General features: G+C 47.7%; 1 long non-coding RNA gene across 1 annotated transcript; it reads left to right on the top strand.

The window, feature by feature from the left end:
* The first annotated feature begins 1862 nt into the window (after positions 1–1862).
* Positions 1863–9015, top strand: LOC121821184 (uncharacterized). Its single transcript, XR_006061883.2, has 3 exons — positions 1863–3087; positions 3533–3577; positions 8449–9015. It is a non-coding gene; the product is annotated as an uncharacterized LOC121821184 (long non-coding RNA).
* Positions 9016–9415: the final 400 nt, after the last annotated feature.

The raw sequence follows: 9415 nt of genomic DNA, 5'->3' as shown, positions 1-9415 counted from the left end.
ACTCAGCGACAGAACCTAGCAATTGGTACATGCTACTGCTTGCCTGCTAAGCAAGTATTCCACCAACTTCTGGGGCGACATCTACCAAGGCTCCATCTTCAGCCCTGGGATTTTTTTGTTTGTTTTGTTTTTCATACTTAGTGCTGGGGCTTGAACCTATGGCCCCCTTGCCGAGCAAGTGCTCGCCTACTGAGCTAACCTGAGCTCAGCTCTGGGATTGTAAACTTTAGCAGGTACCCATCTCTTTTAGCTTCCTTCCTCACTTAGCCACCCATGCATTTCTTCAGTGGATGTGGATAGTTACTGATCTTCTACCCTGTACCAGATGTCAGGCTTAGGGCTGACGAATAAGGATTTTTAAAAAAAAAAAAGTTCTCGCCTTCAAGGGACTTACTGAAGTCTGAGAAGCAGGCACTTGCACAGATGTGGAGATGGAGGTGCAGTGATTCAGGGCCCAGGAGCAGCCACACTGGCAGAGAGAGCTCAGCCCCTCCCTTCCTCTGCTGCTCACAGGACATCCCTTTGGACCAAGCTCCTAAGCACTGCCCACTGCAGTTTCCTCATCGAGAACGGGAAAAATGCAGATCCCTACCTCCGTGTTTTATGAGGAACACATTAGTTGATGGATTTAAAATGCTTAGCACCGAGTCCATGAATAATGAGGGTGGGGCGTTCTCAAGACGCTTGAGAAGCTGGGGTATAGCAGGACTAGCCGGGGAAAGCACTGAAGAGGCCTGGCGGCCACATTCACATCCCAGGACCCCAGGATTCCAAAGAACGACAGGAAAGCCGTATCTGAGTCTCGGGTCAGCTGCAATGTATTTATTTGGAATTTTGAATACCCATGACCCCGGCTTGCTCCTCTGTAGAAACAGTAGCGTTTCCACATTCCAGCCTCATTGGGAGGGAGGACCCAGAACCAGTGTTTACATCTCCTTTGTCCCAGACACAGTTTTATTGTGAGAATCGGAAGAAATAACATCTTCAATGTAGTTGCAGATTTTAAAAGACATTGTAAACTGTAAGTCGTAACATTCCAGGTAATCACAGTTACAGCTTGACTTCTCCATCCCTTGGGTGCATCGCACTGATGACTGAGAGATGAGGAACAAGGTCAGGCACTTGGGTCTGACTGACAATAGCCGCTAGGACTTTGTCCCCTTTTACTTACTCTAACTATTTTTTTTATTTATTTATTTTTATTTTTTTAAAACACTCATGCCGGGCGGTGGTGGCGCACGCCTTTAATCCCAGCACTTGGGAGGCAGAGCCAGGCGGATCTCTGAGTTTGAGGCCAGCCTGGGCTACCAAGTGAGTTCCAGGAAAGGCGCAAAGCTACACAGAGAAACCCTGTCTCGAAAAACAAAAAACAAAAAACAAAAAACAAACAAACAAACAAACAAAAAAAGCTTAGAGACCAAAGCAGAAAAAAAAAAAGGTACAGAGAAGTGTGCTTTGCTCCTGGGGGATAGATGATGCCATCAGATATGAGGAACACAGGCATTTCTGAGAAAGAACCATGTCCCTCCCGGCTGTGCAGCAGGCTCCTATTAGCCCTCCTGTGTCTTGGGAGCTCGGCAAGACTAACCCGGCACACAGCCAGAGCTTATAACTAAGCTGGGTAAAGAGGGGGTGAGCCCCTTGATGCTTGCTCAATCTCCCAGGCTGCTTTCACGTGTCCTGGAGACTTCTTGGCAAGGGGTGAGGAAGCTCAGGTGCAGAGTTCGCCACCAGACTAAGGCTGGCTAGCAAGAGAATAGCAAGGTGGAGTCTACCAAGTGCAGGCAGGAGGCCCCGGGGTCTGTGCCAGTGACTGATCCCCACGCATGGGTCTGCCACCACTGCCAGGAGATCTGCCAGGAATGAAATGTGAAATGGGGCTTCCAGAGCCCCACCACAGAGCCGGGGAGTATGTGGGATGACATCTTGGGGTAGGGAGGCTCTCGATACCTACGTTTATGCCCTTGATGCTCTACATCTCTCTACAGAAGATTCGACTGGTTGTTTTCTCAATTCCGCCCCCCTCCCCCCACGCCTTTGCTACCCTAGATTGGACGGTGTAGACCTCTTTTCAGTGGTTGTAGAACAGCCCTGAGCTTCCGATCTGCATGCAGCTAGAGTTCCAGCCTGAAGCCTTAGTCGGTGTGAGCCTCCATGTTCTTGGCGTAGTTTACAAGGCTTTTGTGAGGATCCAACATCAAAGAAACTCTTTGCAACTTGTAAGATGCCATGAATGGGAGAAACTGCTCTGGGCACAAAAGGAGAAGCCCAGAGGGCAAGCGTTGCCAAGCAGAGCCCCGTGGGCCGGGCGCGCTCCCTGGCTGTTCCAACTGGCCCTTCTCCTGGGGACAGAGAAAAGGGACCTTTCTATGGGTCTTCTCGGGGGACTCATATCATACTCTGGGTTCCTAATGAAAAGGAATTTGCAAAGATCACAGAACTAACTGGTCTTCCTCTCTGGCCAGTACTTACCCAACCAAGTCACCAGCCTTGGCATCAGGGTGGCTCCATGGGATAAGAACCCACAGGGACCCTGTTTGTAGCAGGATTTGTGTTTAAAACATGACAGGGTCTTTACCCCTTATCTAGCAAGAGTGAGTAATCTACTTGGGATATTTAATAAAAACCAGACATTACCTCACTGGTGTCTTATCCAGGGCTGCTCCAGTCTTCCCATTAATTCCAGTGATGTGGGGTCTCTTGCCATGTTAACCAGTATCAAGAGATACCCCAAAACTCTTTTGTTCTGAGTAAAGGGAGTCACAGAACACACACACACACACACACACACACACACACACACACACACACACACAGAAGAAAAAGAAAAAAATGAGTTTGTGTTTGTTTTCTTCATTTTAAGAAGGGATTAAAACCTCAGCCCATCCCCCAAGTCATCTTGAATCTAATCAACTCTGCCCCCTCTTCCCTGAGGGACAAGAGGAGCTTCCTGTGTGAATTCCCACCAACCCCAGGGAAGTGCTGGTGTGGTTGCTGGTGATACCAGCTGCAGACAGACTCCTTCTCTAGAGTGATGGCCGTTCTCCAACGGAGGTGTCAGAGACAGAGTGACTGGAGCTGTACTCGGTAAGCAGCTGCCTGGGCTACAGAAGAAAGTAGGTCTCGTGTCTCTCCCAGATATGGAAAAGGGCTAACTGAATCCTGAAGAAGGGCCTGCTCCCTGGACAGTAATGAGATCATACTTGGGCCACCTCATATAAGAAGGCATGATAGTATAATCCCAGGCTAGACAATGGTATATTTGTGTTTTCCCGTAGAAAAACTATTAAAACCTCCGCATGTCCAATATCATCTATTAGGTGATATGAGAAAAATTTTCAGTTTTGATCAGAGGCATCACCATGTGATTGATGCCTCTAGACTCACTGCTTAGAGTTACACGTGGTGTGGAACTTTCTTTAAAACAAGTCAGCACAAATACAGAAGGGAAAATAGGTGAGACAAGTATGACTAAGTCATGCCAACTGTGAAGTCTAACAGAAAATGTTACTTGAACATACTGTTCTTTCAGCTGTTTCGTGGCTCAAGCCCAGCCTCCTGAGCGCTGCGATTACAGGTATGTACCATGATGTCTGGCTGTGTTCTCTCAAATTTTATGGATGATTAGGCATTTCCGTCATTTATTTTTCCCATTTTAATCATTTTCGAAAGCCATCAGAGTAGGAGATGTAGCTCAGGGGTAAAGCCTTTGCCTAGCGTGTTCAAGACTCCACCCTCAGCACCCCCTAGAGAATAAAGACTGAGTAGCAAGAAGACAAACCACAAACTGAGAAGCTAGAGAAATAGAACTCATTCTAGTGGGGATGGAGCCTGGGACCTCACTCATGCGAGGCAAGTGCTCCACCACTGAGCTGCACTGCTACCTGGGGAAGATTTGTAGAACAATTGGTTAAGGAGTCTTATAAATTGAAGAAAATCAGTTCCATAGCTCAAAACGGTACAGATTAGAAGAAAACAGAATAGCAATGTGCATGCTGCTCATCTGGAAAATTTGAGTTAGGAAACAAGACAAGCATTTAAGTGTAAGGATTAGGAAAATATTTGACCCACAGAAGGTGCTGCGTTCTGAGGCTGACGGCTTTGACTTCTCTGTGTCCTACAATTTGGCAACTTGTCCAGAAGCAGAGTCACACTTGGTTCTGCCTTTTGGCTAATGCCCGTAATCCCCAAACTTGGGAGTCCAATGCAGCCTGGGCTACTTAGTGCAATCTTGTCTCAAAAATAAATTCAGAACTGGAGATGGCTCATTAGGTGAAGGCACCTGCCACCAAGCCCCATAACCTGAGGTCAATCCCCAGGAACCCACAGAGTGGAAGGAGATGATTGATCCACAAGTTGTTCCTGCCTCCGAATGTGCTCTGTGCATACATGCACATGAGTACTAAACGTAATTAAAAATTCCAATTAATTCCAATTAATTGAATTCCTAAAGTTCTTCCAGTTTTAAATCTCATTTTCCTCCATGACCTCAGAAGCCCTTGGCCCAGCTGTTGCTTCTTTAAGAATGACCCCCGACCCACCTTGTCTGACCTTCCTCTTCTCAGCATCGCTCACTGCTCTTTCTTCTACTGAGTCAAATCTGTCATTGAGGTCAATTCCTGCGCCACTGTGGTCTCAGAACGGCCCCTTCTTGTACATAGAACGCAGCAATGTTCATCTTAACAGTTATTAATCCTTTTCACTGGACCTCTTCCCACCGAATTCACCCCATACGGAACTGCTGGTGTATCTTTCAAGATTCTGGACGTTCCCCGACTCCTGAAATGCTCTTATTTTTCCCCTAAAATACTGCTTTACGTCAATTATTTCCAAGCTAAAAAACATTATGATGGCTCACTGCCAGCCTAAAACAGTCCCAAATCCTTAACGGTTTGTGCTCTACCTATAAGTCTCACGCTGGCGTCCTTCCCAGCTCTGTGGTCGTCTACCCACTGTCACTAAAGAGCCATCCAGGCTCTGTGTTTTCCTGTCTTCCTGCATCTGTTCAGTCCTGAGATCTTTTATCGATCTGCCCTTCTGAGTCAAGTCCAGTGCTGTGCCCAGACCACTGCGAAAATCATTACCATAACCCAGCCTGGTGCAGCCTTGGGTATGTTTATTTTGTAAAAAGGAGTCTGGAAGGCACCTCCCTTCTGCTTCCCCAGATCTCTTTCCATGACTTCCGAGCTCAGAGGTACAGTACCTGCTAGCATACAGCACCTGAGTTTAATACATGACTAGCTTTAAAAACAAGCAGCTGGGCAGTGGTGGCGCACGCCTTTAATCCCAGCACTTCGGAGGCAGAGGCAGGCGGATCTCTGTGAGTTCGAGGCCAGCCTGGTCTCCAAAGCGAGTTCCAGGAAAGGCTCAAAGCTACACAGAGAAACCCTGTCTTGAAAAAACAAAACAAAACAAAACAAAACAACAACAACAAAAAAAAAAAAAAAAAAAAAAAAAAAAAAAAAAACAAGAACCTAAATTGTTTGGCAGACATGGGAAACAGGAGAGGGAAATTGACATTGTCACCCTAAAATAAGTCATATGTACACACAGTTGAGCCAAGTGTGGTGATGCAAACTCTGTAATCCCAGCACTAAGGAGGCAGATCCAGAGTTTGAGGCCAGCCTGAGCTACATAGCAAGACTTTGTCTCGACAAAAATCAAAAATCGCCGGGCGGTGGTGGCGCACACCTTCAATCCCTTTAAAGAGATTAGGCAGAGGAAGGTAGATCTTGGTGAGTTCGAGGCCAGCCTGGGCTACAGAGTGAGTTCCAGGAAAGGTGCAAAGCTACACAGAGAAACCCTGTCTCGAAAAAACCAAAAAAAAAAAAAAAAAAAAAAAAAAAAAAAAAAAAAAAAAAAAAAAATCAAAAATCATACTCACGTACACTAAATCCATCTAACCCCTGCTATTCTTCCTCGTTATCAATGATACAGGAGGCAGGGACATAGGAAACTGTCTTGCAACATAGAGCAAGAACCCGATAAACATGAGATTCATTTAATAATACTATGTTATCAATTCTATTATTCATTTACTGGTTTGTTTGTTTGAGACAGGGTTTCTCTAAGTAGCTCTGGCTGTCCTGGGATGCAGAGCTCTGCCTGCTCTGCCCTCCGTCTCTAGTACTGGGATTAAAAGCGCGCTCCACCATCGCCCAGCTAGGCTATCAATTGTAAAGAGCACATTTTAATGTCTATGAAATGAGGATATATCTTGCCAGCGATCGAATTTGTTTTCCTGCTGGTATGCAAAATCAAAAGGCAGGGCTTGAGATGTAACTCAGTTGGTAGAGTGCTTGCCCAGCATGCATGGAGCCCTGGAGTTGATCCCCAAAACAGTATAAATGAGGCATGGTGGCACACTCCTGTAATCCTACCACCACTCGGGAGGTGGAGGCAGATCAGGATCTGCTAGGATCAGGAAGCTGTCTCAGTATCAGAAAGTCTAGGTCTCTCTTGGCTACACAGTGAGTTTGAGGCCCAGCCATATATGTATGTATGTATATATATATATATATATATATATATGGTCTTGTATCAGAAAAACCAAAAAGTACATCTAGTGTTAAAGGCTTCTCTCTTCCCAGCCCCACTTTGTGTAAGGTCCCAGGGCATGGGCTTAAGCTGCGTACACTGTATACAGGTAAGGCAAGTGTTCTGCTAGGCTGCATCCCTCCCTTTGATAGCTCCTTGAATCTAATGAAACTCATGCTGGGCTCCATTGTTGGTTTTGTGCTCTCACACTTCGCACCGCACCATTCTGGATCCCTGCCTCTAGGGACTCAGGCCATTTAGACTCTCCCTTTGTCTCTACTGGTGAAGCTAGGAGCCCCAGCTTGGGTCACTGTCCACTTGCTTATGTCTCCCACACCCATTGTCCCAGCGACTTGGCAGCAGACTCCTTGGGTGGTAACATTCTGCATGCTCCTGGGAGACTCTGGAAGCAGTATGGTGCGCCATGAATAATTCACTGTTCTAATTGTAAAAGCAAGAGGCTGGGAGTAACCTGAGAGTCAGGGCAGAGGGAGGTCTGCAAACACACATGTGCACACCAGGCTGGGCTTCCGATGGCTCCGTTAGGGGGTTTTCTCTTCAGGGTTTCTGTTTTTTCCCTGAACTTGACTGCTTTTGCAGCTCTCAACAGAGCTGTTGCCAACTTAGTCCCTGGATGCTCGGGCAGGGGCCTGGCTCCAGAGCACGCTTTCCGGCTCTGGAAGCAGTAGAGGGAGTTGTGGGTTCCGTCCAAGGCCCAGCCAAGGAGCTGTGTGACTCCCGTGACGGGGGAGAGGGGGGTGAGAGGGAGGGGGGGAATGCAGACATTGACTGAGGTCAAGAGTATGGCAGAGCCTTTCTTTGGCACCCCAGAAACACCGGACTCTGTTTCCTTGGCAGCCTAGGTGAAGGAGGTCAGAGGGTCCTAGTCAGAGGGGCAGTTATGCTGCTGGAGAGACAGCCCAGCCTCCCGCGTGTGTGTGTGTGTGTGTGTGTGTGTGTGTGTGTGTGTGTGTGTGTGTGTTCAGATGGGAGCCTGGAGCATGGTGCTGTCGTGTTATCGACTTCTCTGGCACTGAGCCGCATCCCCGGGTCCCTGGTAAACCCTCTTGCGGGAGGATGGATTTGAAAGGCAGCTGAGGCTGAGCGGCGACTCCCGGATGCGGTTCTTTGACCGTCCCTCCAGTGGCCGTCACTCCTGAGTGCTTTATCTTTGCCAGAACCGCACAGGGAGGAAGCTGCTGAGACAAAGGGGGGCTGCAGGAGCCAATTTCTATTCCTAGCCTGTGGTTGAGCCAGCAAGTAAGTAACCTTGATCAGGTCCTTCAGTCCCCTCTACACTGACAGCAGTGGATTGTGTCACCCTATGTCAAAGAATTCCTGTGGAAAAAAAAATTGTTGCTGATCATCCAGAGGACTTTGAGATCTTGCAAGAGACAAACCATAAAGAGCATCCGTGCATCCGGGCCCCGGTGTTACAGGGTGTCCTTGACATCTGATTCTCTGCCATAGGCGTGCTCTGTCCTTTGCTTGGTGAACATGTTTGGAGCATGCTTGGGATTGGTGATAACTGTAGCTAACATCCATTACATGTTCATGATGTGCTGGGCACAGGAGTTTAATGCCCATAGCAACATTGTGAGATACAGTTGACAAAACAGGTCCGGAGAGGTTAAGTAACTGTGCTGGGGCCAGGGACGCTCAGTTAATTTGCTCTCATGCAGGCTGTTGAAGTGCGTTCAACAGCCCGCTAATTTGTCACGAGTGAGGGCTTGCTATGTGGTCCGCACTGAGCTGGCTGGGATGAGACATGAGTGGTATGGACAGACAGGCGCTCAAGGCAAGCTGGGAGGTAGCGGGGAGGCACAAGGCGGTTTTGGAAATCTGAGGGGGAACTTCGTAGAGAAAATGAAGCTTGAGCACGCTTGGATTTTTTTTTTTCTTCCTAAACAGACTCTCTGGGATCCTTCTGTCTACAAAGATGCTAATTCACATTGGTTGTAGGAAAAGGATGTGCGGGAGGAACTATAAAATCTGGAACCAACAGCAGACACCGTCTGGTGCCGTGACTCACAGTGTGGCTCTGCCCCTGAAGCCCAGTCAGTTCTGAAGCCCTGCATGTTTCCTGAACTATGGCTGTAGATAATGTTTACACAGAACTGATATCAATATGTCAAACACCCACACACACACACACCCCACAGTGCTGAGGATGGAATAGGCGCAGGGTCTTGAGTGTGCTAAGCAAGCCCTTTATCACGGAGTCTCAACTCTGCACCAATATCAGTGTTCCACAGATGTCGTTTCACATGGGCTACCACGGAAACACCGGAAGGCACCCTACGGGCAGTGGAAGTAGTGGGCAACCCCAAGCAACTGAGGCCAAACATCCTGCATGTCCTGTGTGACACTTCATCTTTGCAGAAGTGGCATTTATCAACATGTCACTGTATGGACACCTTGGGCTTTTCTCCCCTTTGGGGTGCATGCCATATCACTACACCAGCCAGAATACAAATAGCTTCTTAAAAACTGATATATATATACATATATTGTGGGCGCCATGGGCCCTGGCCCCCGACTGTGAGTGGCTGCCGCCTTGCTTGCTGACCTTGACCAGATGTCCTCCCTATTCAGATTCCCTGCCGGTCTCCTTCTCACCTAAGGATCACCGGAGAGCTGAAGTTCTTTGTTCCTACATCCTGTATGTGGTGTAAACAACTTAGATGCAAGAATGTAGAACATTGGGTCTAGAATGTAGACCATTGGTAGCGGACTTTTGCCCTCCGAGGATCCTCCATTTGTGTTGTAAGCCTGTATTTAAGGTTTCTTCCCTCTTTCAATAAAGGGCATTCGGCATTCAGCCATGGCGAATGACTCGCTGTCTCTTGTCTCTATTTTTAATCCGCAGCCCTTTGCT

The sequence above is a fragment of the Peromyscus maniculatus genome, chromosome 11 (genome assembly GCF_049852395.1).
Source record: "Peromyscus maniculatus bairdii isolate BWxNUB_F1_BW_parent chromosome 11, HU_Pman_BW_mat_3.1, whole genome shotgun sequence".
Classification (NCBI taxonomy): domain Eukaryota; kingdom Metazoa; phylum Chordata; class Mammalia; order Rodentia; family Cricetidae; genus Peromyscus; species Peromyscus maniculatus.
Note: the sequence above shows the minus strand (reverse complement) of the source record. Positions and strands in the feature narration are given on the sequence as shown.